The sequence below is a fragment of the Rattus norvegicus genome, chromosome 17 (genome assembly GCF_036323735.1).
Source record: "Rattus norvegicus strain BN/NHsdMcwi chromosome 17, GRCr8, whole genome shotgun sequence".
Taxonomy (NCBI): Eukaryota; Metazoa; Chordata; class Mammalia; order Rodentia; family Muridae; genus Rattus; species Rattus norvegicus.
The window spans coordinates 8,267,032-8,287,554 of NC_086035.1; the positions used below are offsets into that span (position 1 = coordinate 8,267,032).

The 20,523-nt window shown below is 50.3% G+C and overlaps 1 long non-coding RNA gene and 1 other non-coding gene across 2 annotated transcripts; one reads left to right on the top strand and one right to left on the bottom strand.

Annotated features, from left to right (window-relative positions):
- Positions 1-3,414: 3,414 nt before the first annotated feature.
- Positions 3,415-8,756, bottom strand: LOC134482671 (uncharacterized). The gene is made up of 2 exons (XR_010059060.1): positions 6,098-8,756; positions 3,415-4,672 (listed from the first exon to the last, which is right to left on the bottom strand). It is a non-coding gene; the product is annotated as an uncharacterized LOC134482671 (long non-coding RNA).
- On the top strand, positions 8,729-8,834 carry LOC120098049 (U6 spliceosomal RNA). Its single transcript, XR_005495979.1, has one exon. It is a non-coding gene; the product is annotated as a U6 spliceosomal RNA (small nuclear RNA).
- Positions 8,835-20,523: the final 11,689 nt, after the last annotated feature.

Here is a 20,523-nt window from a genome sequence, read left to right on the forward strand (position 1 = left end):
AGCAAAGGCCTCCCACCTCAGCCCCAGAGGGTGCTAAAAGCGAAGTTCTAGTATGAGCCAGGAAGGCACCAAACAGACCCTAAGCCATCTGGGCCAACATCTTTCCTTCCACTGTAACAGGCCCAGGCAGGAAATTAAGCAAAGCTCTTTCTGAACTTCTACAAAGGAATTTCCTGGAGGGTCCTGGAGGCCGATGCTCCCAGGAATCGGGTTACAACAAAAGCTGCAGGCCCTGGGGTTCCCTCCACAACACCTGTTCTGCAGAGCACCTTGTAATCCTGTGCTGGCCTGTGGTGACAGGGAGGGCTAAAGGCTGGCTCTACCCCACAGGAAGCCAGGGGATGCCTTCCTAGCTGTGGACACAGGGCAGCCATCTATTCACTTGTCCTCATCTCTGTGTCTTAAGGCCCGGGAGGCCCCTCTGCACAGGTCTTGAGCTGTGTCCTCTCTAAAGCTGGGAGGCAGCTGATTGGTCAGCAAGACAATGGCCACCTGACCCTAATAGTCTCCCCCAAACCAAAGGCCTGAGGCATGACATCTTCCATCAGTCATTGATTGACGACATCTCTAAGTCTGGTGTCAAGACTTGAGGATGCTGCATACCGACCGGAGGTATGAGAGACGTCAACCCACAGTAACCTGATGCCCAGCCTGAAACTCGCAGAAAAACCAATAAAACCCAAATAAAATCTCTAATCTAGTTCATACTATGTACCAACATTTTCCAATCTTTTTGTCTCTCCCTAGCCTCCCTCCATCCCTCCGTCTGCCTCTTTCTATGTAGCCCAGGCTTCCCCATTAAATAATATTTCTTCCCAGTAAGAAATCACTCTGCATACTTAGAAATTAATAAAGGAAAAGGTTTTAAAAAAAAGGGAAAAAGAAACAGAAAAGTGCATGGCTGATAGCAACTAATGCCCAAGGAAGAGCCAACCGCGAATAGATTTTTCCCAACATGCATACCTAAGTCCTTTCGTGTGCTGGCCCCAGGTTACACTTCGAACAATTTAAACACAGACAGGAGACTGCAAGTCTGGCCACTTGGGCAGATGGGAGATTTACACAGCAAGGATAGTGCCAGAATTATTTTAGGTACAGCAGTGCCACTCTCTGTGAATAGTGTTCACCCAGGTTCACCTCGCCCACCTGTCAGGATTATGTTTTTCCTGATAAACATGCGGGAGGCTTAATGGCAGACCCAGATCTTAAGGGTAGCTGAGACCCTGCACTGGGCTCTTGAGCTGTCCAGCAAGGCATGTTTTGGGAGATTAGGCCTAATGGCTGGTCGGTCCTGATGAATAAATATTTATACCCTGGCATTGTAAACCTTGTGTGTCTCTAACAGGCTGGCTAGCACGCTACTAGTCTACGGGTATGCTTTGGTAGCACTCCCTTAGCTAAATTCTGCTTTGTGTGACTTAATGTCCCCTAAGCAAATCAACTCTTATTAAATCCTGTGGAGTGTGTACTCTAGTACTATTTCTTCTACATCAGCCCTTATTCCCAACCCTCCAGCCTCACTCTCCTGAGCACTGGAATTACAGATCTGTGGGGGCTGTGCATGTGAGTGTGGGGACACGGGAACCACAGATGTGTATGGAGCTCAGAGGGTAATTTTTGGGGTCCAGCTCTCCTATTGTAGGATCCTGGGATTGGTCAGCTTGTCTCAGTCCTTGGACCCGCTGAGCCATTTTGCTGGCCCCATGCCTGGCTTTCTTAGTCTCTTTAAGTTGCAAAATATCCTTTCCAAAGTTGTTTATCTCCAGATTTTTGTGAGGCACCGCTGGCAAATAAAAATTGCATTTAAGATACCCAGAGTGATATTATTCACAGAGAATATGAAGTGATTCTAACATCAAACGAATTCATCACCTCATAGTTACCGTGTGTGTGTGTGTGTGTGTGTGTGTGTGTGTGTGTGTGTGTGTATGAAATGCAGGCATATGTTTTATGTGTGTGTATGTATGTATGTGTGTGTGTTTGTATTGGGTGTGTGTGTAATATATATGAAAGTGTATGGGTGTGGTGCTGAATGTTACAGGCATGTGCATGTGTGCATACTTAGTGCATGTGTAGCATTCATGCATTTATCTGCATATATATACAATTATGTACATGTGTGCATATATGTGTATGCATGTGTGTGTATATGTGTATTTGTGCATGTGTGTGTGTGTGTGTGTGTGTGTGTGTGTGTGTACATCTTGTGAGAGAGATAAGAACACTTAAGATCTACTCACTCACCAAGTTCCCAGCATACACTTGGGTATTTAATTATAATTATAAGGTTTCGAGAGCTTATTTCCTCTGTAAAACTGAAACTTTACACCCTTTCACCAGCCTTTCCCAGCCCTCCCATTCCCCCAGCTCCTGGCAACAACCATTCCACTCTTAAAGATTCTACACAAAAACGAGGTGGTGCGGATGGAATATGTCTTCCTGGGCCTGGCTTAGTTCACTCAGCACCGTGTCTCGCGGTCCCCTGTGCTGCAGTACATCGTTTTCTCGCTTTGTATCTACCACACTTCTTCAGCCGCCTATGGGTGCTACAGTCTGACCGCTGGCAAGATTCAAAGCAACTGCCTGTCCTCCAAACAGGATGGAGACTGCAATTAGAAGCTCCATTTTACAGTCAAGAAAACAGAAGCCTCTACCATAGATATGCAGAGACTGAGCTGGCAGCAGGTATCCAGTCAGAAGTCACGATTAGGCAGCTGCCCAGATACCCCAGTGTACAGGGCGTCTCCTAGCTGAGTGAAGATTCAGTCAATTCGACCTGAGTCCCTGAAACACAAGCCAGACTGGACACTTCCTCAATGTGCACTGACCTGGAGAACACAGCCACCCTTCCCTGTAGCCTGTAGATCCTTTGGAGGAATTAGAGTCCGTCCTATTCCCACCTCAAGGGCCCAGAACGTAATCCTCAGAGGCTTAGCAAGAGAGGATTCTCTCCTCCCTCTACAAACTTGCTTCTATCAAGACGCAAACCAAACCCAAACCCCCAACATCACTTTTCCCCCATGTGGAGGTGGGCATCACTAAGACCAGCATGGTAGCACCCGTCGGGCAAATCCCTCAGCTTTCCCTGGGCCCCTCCCGGCCTAAGCTTCCAACCAGCCCCTTCTGGGTCCTGAAAGCAAAGGAGCGGTTCCTTCTCACAGCTCTCCTCTCCGCTCCACAGCATGGAGACAGAGAACGGGCTGCAACATCGTCTCTTCCCTTTCTAATGTCTTTGCTCTCTGAAGTGCTACAACTCACAGCTGGGCCCGAGGCTGCCCAGATGAGCTGATGTTCACCTCACTGAGGCGAGGAGGTGGGAGGAGGCAGCTCTCTACCCGGCAAACATCAGGGCCCTTGCCGTGACAAGGCAGGGTGAATCCAACTCACAAGTCGCACAGACAACATGTGTCAGGCTTTTGTTCTCAATGGTTGATGTGTCTGACTAGGAAACAAACAAACAAAAGCCTCTTTCTCATTTCACACATACGCAGCCAACTTTGAGCCAGTTCCTAGCGTCCAGTGAACATGGCCACAGCTGAGGCGCTCCAGGGTATGTTCACGCTCAGTGAATGATCATGTGAACGAAATAACACAACGTGGTAGCCGACAGCTAATAAACCTGTGAAAAATGACAACGGAAAACTCAGTTGACTGGCTATCGGGGCCCCTCGGAGAAAGGGGGAAGCCAGCTGTGGCTTCCCATCTGTAAACTCCAACCACCACCAGAAGACACAAAGAGAAATTGTCCGTGAGTCCTGACTCTTGGAGCCGTCTCAATACTCCTGTTGCCCGTTAATTGGATGAAAGCCGGTTTCAGACCCGGTGTGTACCTGAGCAGAGCCTCTGTCTGCGTTAGAATGGGGGTGGATGGGAGATGATCGAGATACCCCCACAGACTCCACGCAGGCCACGGTAAACCAGAGCTGGTAACGGTCTCACTATTGACTCACACCAAAGTGGCCTTTCTGTGGGGAAGATGAGCAGGAAGTCAGTCTTCCTCTCTTGAATAGTCTCCCGTGACATGCCCTTCACGTCGCATGAAGAGTAGGGCTTTGCAGTCCACAGACCTGGTGCTGGCTCCCGGCTTCAGCGAGCATTATTAGCTCAGCGGTCTGGAAGAGGAAGTCTGGCCCGATGGAGTTTTGATGTTTAAGCTGCTTGGCAGGGCTGTGGTAAAGACCAGAGACATGCATAGGCCTCTGGGATGGTGGCAGTTACAGGCACACGGAACAAATACTGGCTACATCATGGATGTCAGAAGGTCGCAGAGCCATCGGAAAGGCTAGTCAGATATCTCCCGCAATCTCGCCTGCTCTGGGACGGCAGCCATTGCTGCCCCAGCTCCCCGTAGCTCTCACAGTCTGATGCTCTAGGGCCTGAAGCTCCAGGATATCTCAAGTCACCTTACATCTACTTCTCTTCCAGATGCCAGGCTCTCACATCAGAACTTCCGACACGGCAACACCGTGCGGAGGGAGGCTGGTCCTGATGCAGACGACTTCTTTTCTCATCTGCCGCTTGTTGAAGCCCTTTGTTTGCAGAAGCCTATCAGAACACCTTGGCCCTCCATAGCATGGTAACCAGATACTAATCCATCCGCCTCTTCCATGTCTGTGTTATCCAGCTCCCTGGACCTTAATTTCCGCATCTGGAAAATGGGATAATAATCCCACTGGCAAACATATGAGATAGAAGGGTTAGGATTATTAAATGAGATCATTATCTTGGACACGTGATAATTTAGTAAATGCTGGTTACTACCTGAGAACTTTCGTGACCTCGTGGACTTGCAGTCTTCTAACTAGAAAGTTCCCAAGGCCCAAACTTGCATGGTCCCACAGGAAGAACATGGATCCTGCGTGAGTAATTGCTGCTCCACAGACATTGACTGTGTAAGACTAGACCTTCTCTGGGGTCAGCCTTCAACAGTGAGCTGATGTTTGTCCTGACCTCTCTGAGAGTGATGAGGGGTAGGTAGCAGAGGGCAAGTCACCCCCCTTGTAAGTATGCAGAAGGGTGAGGCCCAGATAGACAGGCTGCAATGGGAAATGACCTTCTGTGCAGAAACAATGCCACTCAGCCACACCGTCACCCTGAAAGGCGTACCAGGCAGGTTTCCACCTGTCTTCTACATTCTACAGGGGCAGCCAGGCCCTGTGCTAAAGGGGTCACCATGGAAGAGCCTAGAAACTCAGTTCCCACCTCTTTCTAACCTCTGCAAGTTTAGCTCCATGGTGGGCAGGACCACAAATGCAGGACACAGGCTTCCTCCCCCTCCTCCTCTTCCACTTCCTCCTCCTCCCCTTCTCCTCTTCTTCCTCCTCTTCTTCCTCCTCTTCTTCCTCCTCTTCCTTCTCCTCCCCCTCTTCCTCACCCTCTCCCTCCTCCTCTTCTTACTCCTCTTCCTCCTCCCCTCTTCCTCCTCTTCCTCTTCCTCCACCCCCTTTTCTTCTTCTTCCTCCCCCTCTTCTTCCCCTCTTCTTCCTCCTCTTCCTCCCTCTTCTTCCTCCTCTTCTTCCTCCTCCTCCTCCCCCTCTTCTTCCTCCTCTTCTTCCTCCTCCTCCTCCCCCTCTTCTTCTTCTTCCTCCTCCTCCCCCTCTTCTTCTTCCTCCTCCTCCCCCTCTTCTTCCTCCTCCTCCCCCTCTTCTTCCTCTTCTTCCTCCTCCTCCTCCTCCTCCTCCTCTTCCTCCTCCTCCTCCTCTTCCTCCTCCTCCTCCTCAGGCTGCAGCTGTTCTCACTGTGTCCCCACTGCCCATCAGGAAACAACTCAGAGCATAATTGAGCAGCTGTGGCTGTAAAAAGAACCCAGTTCAGAATGAGGCATGGAGTCCAGCAAGTGTGTGCTGGGCGGGGGGGGGGGGGGGCCCTGACACACGTGATGGGCTGAGCCCACTCAGCAAGCCCAGACCTCTCAGTGCATTCTCTGGACCCCTCTTCCTGTTTGTGTGCCATACAGGGTCAGGAAGTGTAGGGCCATCTTCTCCCTTGATTCCCTTTCAGTGGTCATGGCTATGTGTTCTCGGGAGTCCGTGGGTCCCCTGACCTCCTTGCTCCATTCGATGTGCTCGTCAGAAGCCATATTCGAACCAGCACCTACCATCTACGGTCCACCTTCCGTTTGGACCTGCTCGTCACAGGGTTTTAGGACACCGTAACCTTGTTTGACCAGATCACTCCCGCACATGTGTTGCTTTGGATTCTAGTGCAGAATTCAGCATGACATTTTTCCCTCCGATTCCTCTTCCAAGCCAACAGAGTTAAGGGCTATTTCCCAAAAAAACAACACATTATTAATAAGTGAACGAGAGCCAAGAAAACAATACAGCCAGCATATTTGGTCCACGCGGCTTGTTTAGAATGCAAATTGCAAATACAGTTAATTCACTAGGCTCTTGGGGGAAACTTTCAGACTTCTCATACCAACAGAGCCAAGAAAGCCACCAAAGTGAGGTCTGCTCACTGGCCAAGGTCTACCCCACACAGGACAGTGCCAGATCCCCAAAGGTGGAGGGCTCATTCTCAGAACCCTGATGAGGCCCCCTCACCCTACCCACTGGCCAGCCACACTCCTTCACCCCATGGTCTGCCTTAGCCTTAAGAGTGGCCATCCGGCCATGGTCAACAGTATCCAAGAAGCTTCTCTGTGGTCAGGGACAGGTCAGCTGTGAGAAAACAAGGTACCACTGTGACAACCTCCATGAACACAGGGCAGAACCGGCCCCTGAGTACATCCAGGTCCAAACTGACTTGATTTATGAAAGCCAAACGAAGTTTCCAGCAGGTCTGGCACGTCTACAGCCGTGGAGAAAAAGCCTTAATTATACTGCCTCTGCTCATTAAACAGATAAGATCTTAGCAGAGGCAAGCTATGTTTTGTCTTCTTGAAGAGAAAAATGTAAATCCATCTGGCTCCATATTTTACAGTAGTCATCAATGTCCCAGGGCCATGCGAAATGCCTGGTGGTTTCGCCTTCTTGAGGCTGGGGGCGGGGCTGCGGGAACGGGCGCGGGAACATCAACAGGAGCTCCAAGGCTGACAGCACAGTGTTGATGGTGATGGATTCGAGCATTCCTGTTTCTACAGAACCCCGGAGCACGACAGGCCTGGCCTGGAGACTGGACCAGGTAATAAAGCATACAGAGTCAGCAGAGGAGACAGACAGCCCTGGAATTTACCACAGAAGTGCCTCCTGCGGAAGACGGACGGACGTGGTCGGCCACCAGACGGAGTCTCCCACAATCCCTTGCGGCCTCGGCCGCTCATTGCGCAGAGCGAGAAACTGCTCTCTACATAGCGCACAGCACAGTGTAGGCCCAGGGGTTCCCTCCTTTCATACTCTCAGGAACTATGATCAGCTGTGGACTCATCCTTAGCCCTAGACCTTCCCTTCCTTCAGTTCTTCTAGGGTCTCATCCACCCACACCTTTTCTCCATCTCTTAAAAATCTGTTTCTCTGAGCCATTACCACCATCCCCCAGCACCCCCTCCCGCACTCCCCAATCTTCGATTTTTAAATCCAATTGCCAAGTTGACATCTGATACTTAAGTGCCTAAGAGCACCACAAGAGTGTTGAACAGGGGCCCAAGCGTGGACATTCTTGTCTTGTTTCCGGTCTGAAAACCAAGGGACCCCAAGTAATTCTTTAATTTAGATATTTATGCTCTACACATTATAAAAACAATCCAAGTGTAAATGTTAATCTTCGCGTTAAATCTACCTTAAGTTCTTAAATATGCCGGCTCGTCTATGAGCTTCATTTGGTTTTTTTTCTTGAGTAGCTGTCTTCTGTTTCTTGCAATGTCTGACAATTTTTATTGTATTCCCGACGAGATCCCTATTTTTCTAGTAGCCTAAATAATACTGTCATTCTTTAAAGGGCACTGCCACTTGCTCTAGAAAATAGCTAGTGTCACTGCCACATGCCCGTAGTCCTGCTTAATTTTTATTCTTGTTGAAGCGGGCCCACTCTTGTTTCCTGAGTCCCAGACTACAGTTCTTGTCCCAGGACAAACACATAGTCTTAAGACATAGTCTTTCCATTACATTTGCTGAACATTTCCAATGTTAAAATAGGTGAGTTAACTCGATTCTTCCTTGACCATCTCCCAGTTCCTTCAGATTCTTAGATAGCTCCATCAGGATCCCAAACCCAGGGTATCCACCTGCCTTGGGAATCTCACCTTAATCAACAAACAGCCCCTGTCCCTCAGCCGAGGACCACAAGGACTCCCACTTAAATCCCCACAGTTCCCTCCTCTCCAACACTCCGTCCCACAGCATCCTTATACTCTGACTTCCGGTCTGACTTCCGGCTCATCGGGCTCACTGTGATGCACTCCCGTGGAGTGCCTCACATAAGAGCAGTGAGACTTGAAGTTTTCACAGACTGGCATTGCCCTGGCTGGGCTGCAGCTCTTGATGCTCGAAAATAACTTTCTTTTCACGGTCTTAGGATCGCCGCGCTAAGTTGGCGGTTAAACGGTAGCCTTGCCAAACACCTTGCGCCTGAAGGAACATACCGAAAGCCGCGTACTGTTCTTATGCCTGTTGGTGTGTGAACATCATTTTGGGGGAGTCCCCTATTTCCCCAGCCCTAGCTGGTTGTTTAATCCGATAGCTTGGCTAAGAGGCTGGCGCTATTTAAGATGTCTGAGTCTTTGCCAGACAGTTTAAAACTGTCAATCCGGCTGAACTTTCTAATCATCGCTGTTAAAAGACGTCGAAAGGTGCTCGCTTCGGCAGCACACATATTCTAAAATTGGAACGATACGGGGATTAGCACGGCCCCTGCGCAAGGGCGGCACGCAAATTCGTGAGGCGTTCCATACCTTTTGTAAAATGAATATTTTAGAAAGAAGGTGAAAGACCATGAGGAGGGTAATACACCTGAAGGAGTGTGCTTCATGTTTTCGAGAACATGCTACTTTGGGTTCCTGAACAAGATACAGAGGAACCCCTGCATCTTGTTTCGGGTGCTTATGGGAAGTTGAGATAGGGATCTGGCTCCTGTATAAGGTGAATAATGGGTGTGGGCCCTGTTCCTTTAAAACCAAGCCATTTGAGGGCAAGACTCGCCATTGTGGGCATCTCGATTACACGAGGCTAGGATAGTAAGAGCAATTGAGACATCTGAAATCACATGATTACCATTCTAAAATTCAGCCTGCTGCGTGTATAAATATGGCGTTGGTGGAACGACCTAGCAAGAGCACTCAGCCCGGGAGCGAAATGACACAGCTTCAACCACGTGCAGCGAACCTCCATGTTCACCTCCATGACCTATCATAAAGTCCAGGTCACGCTCTGCAGGCCTGGCTACACCCGAGAGCCTCTCAAAAATGAAGCACCCCCCCCCCCCGCTACCTCCCATTCCCCACCCCCGACCCTGCTACCAGCAGCTATTTTTAAGCAGGGATTCTAATGATCTGATTTGTCTGCTAAAGTGTGAACAGCATTTTCACTAAAGTACTTGGTTGTTTTGTAAGAAAACAGGACTTTGTCCATGTATCCAGTGACAAACATTTGCTTTACTGACACCTGCCTGGCATACCTCTGGACAGTGTTTCAATGTATACTCTAAAATGTGCTACAAGTATCGATTGCACTTAGCAGGCTTACTCAAAGGGCATAACCCTGTAACTGCAGTGACAAAACAGACAGCTAAGAACGAGTTTTTACATGTGCACATGGTGACATCGGCTCCGAGGTTGTCAGTGATTGTGCAATGCTAGAAGGTTCAGGCATCCCGCTCTGTTGTTCTCCTTCTGGCCTTGATTCTAGGCCTCTCCCTGAACCTGGAGGCCGGTCAGCCAGTGAGGTCCACAGATGCCTCACTCTGTTCCCCACAGCGCTGGCATTACAGCATGTGAGCGGACACATTCAGCTTTTGATGTGGGTGCTGGTCCCCAGGCTCATGCACAAGCACTCTTACCCTCTGAGTCATCTCGACAGCCCTATGGTAGTAGAAAGGGCACAGGTGGGGTCAGCTGAACCCGCCTTGTGCCCCAAGTCCATGTGATGATGAAACAAATGCCAACTGGCACAAGGGCCGTGAGCAACTGTACTGCATAGAAATTGGGTTGTTGGGTTTTGTTTTAGGGTCATCTATTTTTATTTTATAATGTATGAGTACTATGTCTGCACATGTCTGTCTGCCACGTGCGTGCAATGCTCTCAGTTTCTAGGTGCTGAGTTACAAGCAGTTGTGAGCTGCCGTGCACATGCTAGAAACCAACTGAACCCTGGTCCTCTGCAAGAGGTACAAATGCTCCTAATGTCTGCTTCTTCTTTCCAACCCCGAGAAACTGGTTTTGAAAAGACATCTCTCACACTCCAACTCTACTCCTAAGAGATGCCCTCTCTTCCCTCAGTACCAAGGCAGAACAGAACTTGACCTCCTTTTGTAGGCCCACGGGAAGCAGACCACACTCCAGCAGGAGCTCTCCCATGAGGCCTGGATTGGCAGGTCACAGAACACATGTTTCTCTGTTTATGGGCATGGTATTGCTCAACCTCCAGGATAACAGGCATTGAAAACTGGAGCAGAGCCCAACATCTGACGCCTTGGCTACTGTGTACGCCATTGCTCTGGAGGATGGCTCTAGGGTGAGAGCTTCCGACTCCATCGGCTCTATATGCTGAGCTATTGATCGGATTAATGGTGGCTGATTCCTAAAGGCTTGTGTGACAGAAATTTTCCAGAACTTTGCTGGGAGTTTGGTCTCACTTCTGAGAAAGTCAGCCATGTTAACAGGTCCATTTCTGTACTATGGACAATGGGGACGGACACTATGATCGAGGCAGTAATTTAGAGATGATTTGCCCCCACCGCTTAAGACTTCATGTTACCCCGGACCACTTAGTCAGAAGTGATCTTTCACAGAAATGTGAAACTATACTCTTTCCACAGAACGATGCACTTAGGTCTCTGGACAGCCCTGTCCCTCCCTTCCGAGCTAAGCCCATTTAGAGCTGAGACTACCTTGTTGGGATAACCTACCCCCACACATATTGTATCACCTGGCTGTGAAATCGTGCCCCTATATTTCCAGTTGTTAATTGTTGTGCCGGGACCACGATAGTCTCTTCCCAACCTCAAGTAGAGATACGGGTAGCTTGAAGTCAGTCGCCTGGCAAAATACAAACAGAATTTCTATCTCTCCTCCAGAGAGCCTGTCATTCAACATGTGCCAACACACAATCGATTGAAGATCAAGTGGCTGGCATGAAAGGGTCCCGCACTGAAACTCCGCTTGGCAAGGTGACCCTTAGGGCCCCTCGAATAGCAAGGGGTTTGAAACATCTCTAGTCCAATGTGAGGAGAAAAGGCCCCTGCTCAATAAGTACAGTCTTGGAAGCTGGCTATTCGGCTCAGAGCCCTAGTTTACCGTCCACTTGGAATTAGGTTCTGATCTAGAACATGAGAGTTCCCCACAAGCTCCCCTGCAGACAAGGAGCAATCTGGATGCTCTGTTCCTGAACCATCTATCTGGAAGGCAGGATTCAAGAGACTGAAGGAAGGTGTCTCTCGATACCAGCCCCTGGCATCCAGTCCCCATGGGGAACAGATATACACAGGACCACTGGGACAGAAGGGTAGGTACTGGAATCTGGAGATACACAGGTAGAAGCAATTAGCAGTTATCACCAAAGAAGGCTACAACAGCAGTGGCCTTCATTGCCCAAGGGACGCCTGGCTTCCTCCCCAGAACAAGAAATTTGTAGAACTGTAGTTTTCTTGCTCTGCACAAACAGCTTTGGCTACTTACTACCTTTTTTCTTTTACTTTTCCTGTCTCCTCCCCCCGCTGGCTACTTAGTTTCAAGGCGCAGGACCCAGGTCTGGCATACAGAGACAACTCAAAAGGCATCTGAACCAGCTAACAATGAAAAAAGCCCACTGAGAGCTCAGATTCCAATCCCCTTGGAGACTCTAAAAGATGCCCCCAAACAAATCTCCCACCCAGACACCACCAACTCCCAGATCATCCTTTTCCTTTCCCCAAAGCTTTCCTAGCGCAGGTGCAGGTTAGCCCAGCCTGGCCTCTGCTTGGGTCGGTCTTGCTTCTTCGGGGAGAGCCGGAGCTCTCAGACAGCAAGGACTAATCTCCGGTTTGGTCCTGAGTCCTTCCATGGGGTCTAGGTCAACATTCCTGAGCTACACGTGTCACAAGGGCCCCATGAAATCGTGACAGTTGGCCACTGGCCAAGATCTCACTCACTGGACCACTTCAGCCCAAGCAAGGGCTTGACACCCTGTGGTGGTTTGAATGAAAACGGTCCCCACAGAATCATAAGGAGTGGCATTGTTGGAGGTGTGGCCTTGTTGGAGGAGGTGTGTCACTAGGACGTGGTCTTTGGGGTTCCAAATGCACAAGTTGCCATTTGATGTGGATGTAGGACTCTCAGCTCCTCTATCTAGCACCTGCCTGCATGCCGCCATACTTCCCACCATGACGAAAACTTCAGGAGACATTTCTGGGGTTTTTTTTTCTACATTTGGCAGCATTGGCCCTCCACCCCCTTTGTGTCCCAGGTCAACAGAATACCAATCTCAACCCCAATGAGGAAGACGTATGACCCAGGGGCCAAGCACAAACAATACCACCATTACTCAGGTGATGCTAGAGCTGGTCCCTCCCTTACCTTGTTAGTAGAAAGCAAAATGAGCTAAGGAAGCACAGAGCCATGAGCAAGGTACCCCACAGAATCACGGAAGCAGCAGAAGGCACTGGACTCCGCCCTCCCCCACCCCACCCCACCCCATCGCTGCTCTAACCTGGCCTCAAAAAACAGCTCACACTCTGGGAGGAACATATTCCCCCCCTTGTCACTGAATCAGGAGTCGTACGCAGACAATGCCAGGAAATCTAGAACTTAAAATATAAACTTAAGATATACATTCTAGCTCCTTGTAGGGCTTATAGCATCTGTGTAGATATTAAAACGGAGCAAGCAAAGCACTCAAGTCTTCGCTGTCGCAGAACAGACAGTATCTCTTCTCTCCTGCCATCCTATTAGGCTAAAACTCTCAATCCAGAAGACTTGGTGTTGGGGACTGATTCCAATCGTGGCTCCGTAGGAACAGACTTGTGTGTTCAAATCAAATATTCCCAGGCTATCGTCCTCGTATAAGACGCATCCGTTTTAGTCAGCACCTGCTGCCTTTTAACCAAATACCACAGGCATTTGTTTCCTCAAAGTGACAGACCCCAGTGGTCCAAGATCACAAAGCTAGCTGTGTTCTAGGAAAGGTTCTTCCTCTATAGACGGCCATCTTCTCTGGGGGTGCTCACATGGCCGTTGTTAGCATGGGCACATGGATTGGGGTAGAAAAAAGTGGGGGCCAAAAATTAAAGAGCGCCAACCCTATTGAAAGAGGACTCTGGGGTTGGGGATTTAGCTCAGTGGTAGAGCAATTGCCTAGCAAGCCCCAGGCCCTGGGTTCGGTCCCCAGCTCCGGAAAAAAAAAAAAAAGAAGAAAAGAAAAGAAAAAAAAAGAGAGAGGACTCTGATCATCTTTAACCTTAATTATATCCCAAAAGCCCATCTCCAGGTACAGCCACACTGAGGGCTAAGTTTTCAACGGGACAATTTGGTCCAGGAAAGCACCTGTGGGAAGTTTCACTGTGCCTCAAGTTCAAAGTTCTCCCAGTCCAGGCATCTTTGTGTGATTAGACTGCATAACCGACTTTGAAGGAACCTGTAAAAATAATCTATCCATATCCTCCTGGTTCCCTCTGCTCTGTCAACTCCCTCCACAGGCACCACTAAACCGCAGAGATAATCGCCCATCCGAGGCCGGCAGTCCTCCCACATAACCTGAAGGCACGACCGTGGGTTTGTCACAACAGATCATCTCTTGAACTCTGACAGCCAGCAGGGAGAACGTTTGTTTTCCTCAAGCCCGACAGAGTTCCAGAAAGAGCTCAGCTCAAAATAGACGCTATTGAAGCCAAGACACACAGAGGCACACAGCCTATCAATGTCTCCCCAATGGCCCCTCCCCATCCTCCAACCCCCTGAGAGCCACCGCTGGAAGCTTTGTAATCCAAGGCCATTAAGTATTCATGGGGCTGGCAACCACAAATAGAAAGTGAGTTGGCTCATTCCTTTTCAAATTAGGATAATGGCATTATCTGGGAAATGGTGATCTGAAAAGGAGTTCGGAATATCGGTTTGAATGTGCTTCCCACTCTTCTGTTCAGGCAAGTCCCTCTGTCCTTCCCAGTTGAGGTCTGGGGACCCCCGTGTTCCGTGCCACATTCCCAAAGAGACACACGTAAGTCACCTTTGACTTTGAGCACTTGTATTCTGCTTCTAAGCCGGAAACTGCTTCTTTAGCTCTTCAGTCAATCCCCTCATACATACATACATACACACACACACACACACACACACACACACACACACACACACACGTATCTGACACATACCCGACATACACACACCCCTAACACACACATCGGACACATACATACCTGACACACACCCCTCACACAGACACACACACACACACACCCCTGACATACACCAGCATATACCAGACATTGGCACATACACACCCTTCACACTGACACACATATGTACACATACATACCCCTAACTTACACACAACTCACACACACATCCAGCACATACATACCTGACACACACCCCTCACACAGATACACATATACCCCTAATACACACACACACACACACACACACACACACACACACACACACACACACCCCTGACATTAGGACACACATACCCATGACACTGACACATACACACAAACCTAAGTCATACACAACTGATACACATACATGTACCTGACACACACAGAACACACATAGACCTCACACACACTCACAAACACACACACAACTGACTCACACACACCTGATACACACACACCCCAAGAAGCTCTTTGAAGTTTTACATCTCAGATGTCCTTAACTGCATCGCTTCTCAGCACTCTGTCTCCCCCTCACCTGATGTACGGACCACCTGGGAAAATAGCCTGTTTCCTTCTTACCTGGGAAAATAGCCTGTTTCCTTCTTACCTGGGAAAATATGCCTGTTTCCCTAACAGGTCTCCTGCCTACAGTTTTCCATAATAGCACTCCATTCCTTCTTCAGAGAAATCCTTCTTTAGACACCGCACATCCTTCCCCAGCCCTGCAGGAAACCTTGGGTGGCCCCTCAGCCCTCCAGATAAAGCCCACTCGGTGCAGAATGGTGGACAAGGCTCTCTGACCTCGTCACCCGCAATGACGGTGCGACCGTGTGGCCGCTGAAAAAGACCGTCCGGCTACGTGAGATGCCACTGACTCTAACACACCTCTTCAGCGCTAGCCTTGGTGTGACCAGCAGTCATCCAGGAAGAAGGGACCAGATGAGAAACCACACTCAGGCCCTGGTCTCGAGCAGAAACGCAAACGCCATGGCTCCAAGAACATCTTTACCCCTGGATTTGACACTGAGTCTGTCCCAAGTCCTACCAGTGCTTGGGTAAAGAGCACAAACACCACACACCATGCTCTGCCCAGTGAATGTCACAGAGGAACAGATGAGAGACTTGTCACATGGCTGCCCTCACGGAGCTAAGCTGAAAGCTTCCTCATAGCAGTCTTGAAATGACTCACCCTGGGGACAGTCTTCTCTCCAGAGCAGGGGCGGGCTGGGGGAGCTGGAGGGGGTGGAGGGGCTGGGGGGGGCCACTCCATTCATGTGTGATCACAATTGTCAGCTTACGCAACAGGAGAACCACCACTCGGACAGTTAGGCTTAACTGAGGAGAGGGAAGGAGACAAGGTGAGCAGGACGGATTAGTTCTGGGAAATTAGGCATTTGCTGGGTCACTGCGGGGCTCTCAGCTTCGCATTTGCCCTCTCAGAGCTGGAAGTCGGCCTGGAACCTTCCTAAAATAAGAACCACCACAGCCCCAGTTGTGAAGAGCCATCCTTGCGGTGCCAGCCAGACAGGAGCTATGTGGAGACGGAGCTTACAGAGCAAAGGAGGCAAGAACATGGCTGGATCATGGCTGGGAAAGCCACAGTGTGCCCAGGCACTCCCAGGTCCCTTCCCAGGAAACCCACCCCCCACCACCACCACAAAAGGAGACACCAGCAGAGACAGCTAGAGCTTCAAATGGGGAAGATTCACTCCCCCATTCATCTCCCATTCCTTCCTAAAGAAAACCATGGCCCCAAGCCATGGAGAAGCCCATGCTCAGTACAGCAGGCCATCTGGTCACCCAGACAGTGAATAAGGAAACTAGCCAAGGCCCTGACTGGAGGCTCCATGCAGGAAGTTCAGGCCCCATACTAGGAGCTAAAAGGTGCACAGCCCTCACACACCCCAAGCCGTCTAGCCTGGTCCTTGGCACATAGACTAGACACCACTATGGAGGTGGTACACCTGCAGGCCGGGCCCAGCCAGAACCAAGCTTGCTAGACAGTTAAGTTGTTGCTGGAACCTTCCCTTCCTGGTCCAACTTACCCTTCTTCCACCTGCAGGCCCAGTCAGGGCAGAGAAATGTCAGGCTTCCGACACTCTACCAGCTGGCTCTGAAGTGGGTACGTTTCCTTTTGCTGTGATAAACACCACAGCCAAAAGCAATTACAGAAGCATTTATTTGGGCTTCTGGTTCCAGAGGGATAGGTATTCACTGTGGTGGGGAAGCACAGTAGCAAGCAGCAGGTACCGGGCTGGGATGGGAAGTTGAATAGTCATACTCTCAACCACAGCAGAAAGCACAGAGAGTGAACTGAACCAATGTGGGGCAAGGCTATAAACATCTAAGCCCCACCCCCAGTATTTTACTCCATCCAAGCCCCGCCCCCAGTAATGCACTTCCTCCCGCAACATCGTCACACCTCCATCAAATGTAACCAACAACCAGGGACCAAGTGTTTGGCAACAGTGAGCCCACAATGGACATCTCTCATGTAAGACATCTCAGGTCCCCTCTCGAAGTCCTAAGCTTTGAACGCTCATGTCAAGCCTCTGCCCAGGCTGCCTGTACTTTGGCCATGCTTGACAGCAAGCCTCACTGTGGATTTTCCTCCAGGGTCTCCTCCTGAGCCACATAAGTCTGTGTATCTACAGGGACAAGCTGGGTGTGGGAGTACCTTCTGGTTTCAACATGCTAAACATGGACAGAAAGACAGTTGCTTCTGTTCAACCCCAGCAACCTGCAACATTCTACCTGAGTCATCTGTTCCTTGGGGTGGGCATGTAGTTCCTGGTCTTCTTGGATGGACAAATCCCCCTGGTACAAGTGAGGTGCATCGCCCCCTGACCCCCTGGACTCCCAGAAAGTTACTTCCTGTGGGTAAAGCAATCAGATTATGAGCCCCTTGGCACCCATCACTGGTGGCACCTTGCCTGTTCCTCCCAGGACGTTCGCATAGTGCCTTATAACTTCCTACTGCCCGTTCCTAAACTCTTTCCAGTTTACCTAGACTAGTGGGGTCTGCTCAGCCCAGGACAGAGAAGGCCAGAAGGTTGGGTAGTTAAAAGCCCAAACTATTACGGTCAGAAGTTGAGTTCTGGTGCCCCAGGTCCCTTACCCTGGCGTGACAATTCCAGACTCATTTTTCCTGTCCTCAGTTCTCCTCAAGCCCAAGGCATGCAGTCAGCCCAAGGCATCCATTGCACACAGTCAGTCTGCTGACCTGCATAGGTTTCCTTCCCTTCCCTCTTTTCTATTCTTGCTTGACTTTATCATCAGTGGCCCTTGGGACACAAGCCAGGTCTGTGTCACTCAGAGCCCCAGACCTCCACTGCAACACTAATGATACGCTGCTACCCATTCTGTCCCTGGCTATCCCTCAAGAGGCAGACAGGGAGAAGCAGGACACTATGGACCTCTGAGGCACTAGCCTGACCACAGGTGCTGGATTCTTGGCATTCGGGGCCCGGCCTTTGCCTTCAGATTCCAGCCCAGGTGTTTGGCTGACTCTCCAACCCAGGAGGGTTTTTTTCTTTTCTTTTCTTCCTTGAAGCCGGGCTGCTTCAAATCTGTTCTAACATCAGGGATTCTGGCACCGGGTAACCCTCAGGTCTGCTGCAGCCTTCAAGTTCTACAAAATGACCTCATCGCCAAAACAAGGCAGATAATATAGAATCTCTTCCTTAGAAGTCGGGCTGAGTGTGCGTTCTCATTTTGGGGTCTGCGAAGACCCGCAGCCTAATTAACCTAACCCCAGCTGCAGCTTCCTGGCCCCGGCGAGGTGGACATATATCGCCGTCCTCACACATGCGCTCATCTGGATCCCGGTGGCCTCGGGGGACCAAGGCACGCAAGATGAAATTCCGCAAATCTCCATTACTAAGTCTACAATATGTTTGAATTCCATCCTCCATCTTGGTCATGATGCCTCTGAAGTCCCTCCAAAGCAAGAGGGAGGGAAGAGGGATAGGATGTCTCTGGTGTTTGTTCCACACCCACCAGTCTCCTTTCTGTCATCTTCCTGGAACTGCCCTGCCCCTGGAAGAATTGTCACAGAGCCTGTCTGTCAGCTGGTGACAGGCAGAAATCCACCTGACTGTGTCCCCGGGCTGTCTTGAGTTAGCTCATAAGAGCTCCTGCCCCCTGGTCCAGGATTCTCCTTGGCTCACAGCCAACCCCCTTCCTCCCTGTGTTCCTCACACTTGATGCCAAGCTAGAGCAGGACCAGGGCAATCTGTGCGTGTCTGTTGCAAAGGGATAACCAGCCAAATCTGGAAGATCGGTCTGCAGTCAAAGAACCTGGCGGGCCAGCATGGGACTGAAGAGTAAGCAGCAAAAAGGATGTGCCCATGCCTAGCACCAGGTCCCGAGTAGCCGCCATGTCCAGTTCCTTCATCCCACCACACACACAAAGTCAGACCCCAGGCTCAGGGCATCAGTCTGCCTCTCCGACTACGACAGGATGCATAGATTTAATGCATAGGTCTGGGTACCACTCTATCTCATTCAGTGAACGCGCCAAAGTGTGGCTCATGGGAAGGTAGAAGAGTCAGGAAGCTTGCTCTGCAAGCACACACACTCACACTCACTCTCACTCTCTCTTACACACACGCACACACACACACATACACACTCATTCTCTCCCCTCTCCTCCTTTCCCCCTCTCCCTTTCTCTTTCCCCCTCCCCCTCTTTCCCCTCTCCTTCTTTCCCCTCTCCCTTCCTCTTTACCTCCCTTCCTTTCTCCCTGCCATCCTTTCTCCCTGTCCTCTCTTTCACTCCCTCTCCCTCTCTTCTTCTCCCTCTCTTCCTCTCCTCCCTTTTCCCCCCTACCTCTTTCCTTCTCTTTCTCCCTCCCTCCCTCCCTCTCCCAGGCCTTTTCTCCAAGTTCATAATACTGGCTCATCGCTCTCCCGCACCATGATAGGCCAGGGCCTACACTGACTTGCGAGCCCAGTCTTTAACACACGCCCTTGCTCACCAGAACCTGGAAGCCAGGGACCTGTCAAGAATACGGTGTGGACACTTTAGGAGTTCATGTACGCACCTGTGGACATCCACAGGATGACACGGAGGAAAGCCTGCATTGCAGAGTAAGAGGTGAGTGCGACGGACAGACAAACGGCTTGTTAGCACCTGAGCATCCACCCTGGGAACCAGACCTGGTAAATTCACTGCCCTCCACTCCCCTCAAGCTTCTACCAAAACAAAACAAAAAACAAAAAAAGTGGGTGGGGGCCTGGTAAGAACAGGCAGGCCCCACAGCTCGCCCCAGAGTAGCTTGACCACTTTCTTCTCAGAGTGTAGACTTTCTACATCATGAGTCATCCTAAAATGAGTATGAGGTGGGTCACTGGCTTATTGACAACCTGTGGGACGAAGCCATTGATGTGGCTGTGGTGCCTGGGAACAAGGTCGCCTCTCAACAGGGAGCCTTGGCCTCCTGGGTCTGCACTCAAGAGCATTGGTGGCCTTGTGTCCCACTTCCTCCTCCCCAGACTCTCAGGGACACTCATTGCTCCCACATTGTGTCACTTCCATACGCTTACCCTTGCCCGTGTCCTCCTGTGTGGCCTCTCCCTGGAGAAACCCCTCCTTCAAGAACTTTGTCCGCTCTCGATTCCGTGATGCTCTGCCCTCTCACGCACTCAGACCCTAAAATGGCTCTAACTGGGCCAAGTCTCTCCCTTCTCTCCCTGTCTGCTGGATCCCTGGTCTTGAACATGGGACAATGAAGAACTCCGAGCATGCGGTCTACCCTGCTGGCCCCACGGACACCACCACAGGACGCATTGTGGGCCAGAGCGGGGCCCCCTTACAATTCCCACACAGAGCTGCCACCTCTCCTTCTCGAGGTAGCAGAGCAGTTTACCCGCCTGATCCACGTGAACGGTGCTGCTCACACCTCTGACCTGTTGGCCACAGGCAGAAAAAGGAAGATGGCTAACCTTTGGCAGGGCCAAGGAGAAACAAAGGTCCTAGTAATTCTAACTATGGTCACCTTCTCTACCATCTGACATAGCCAAGAAGGTACCAAAAATATATACTACCTTCTCCACACATAAACAAGCTTCAAAAAA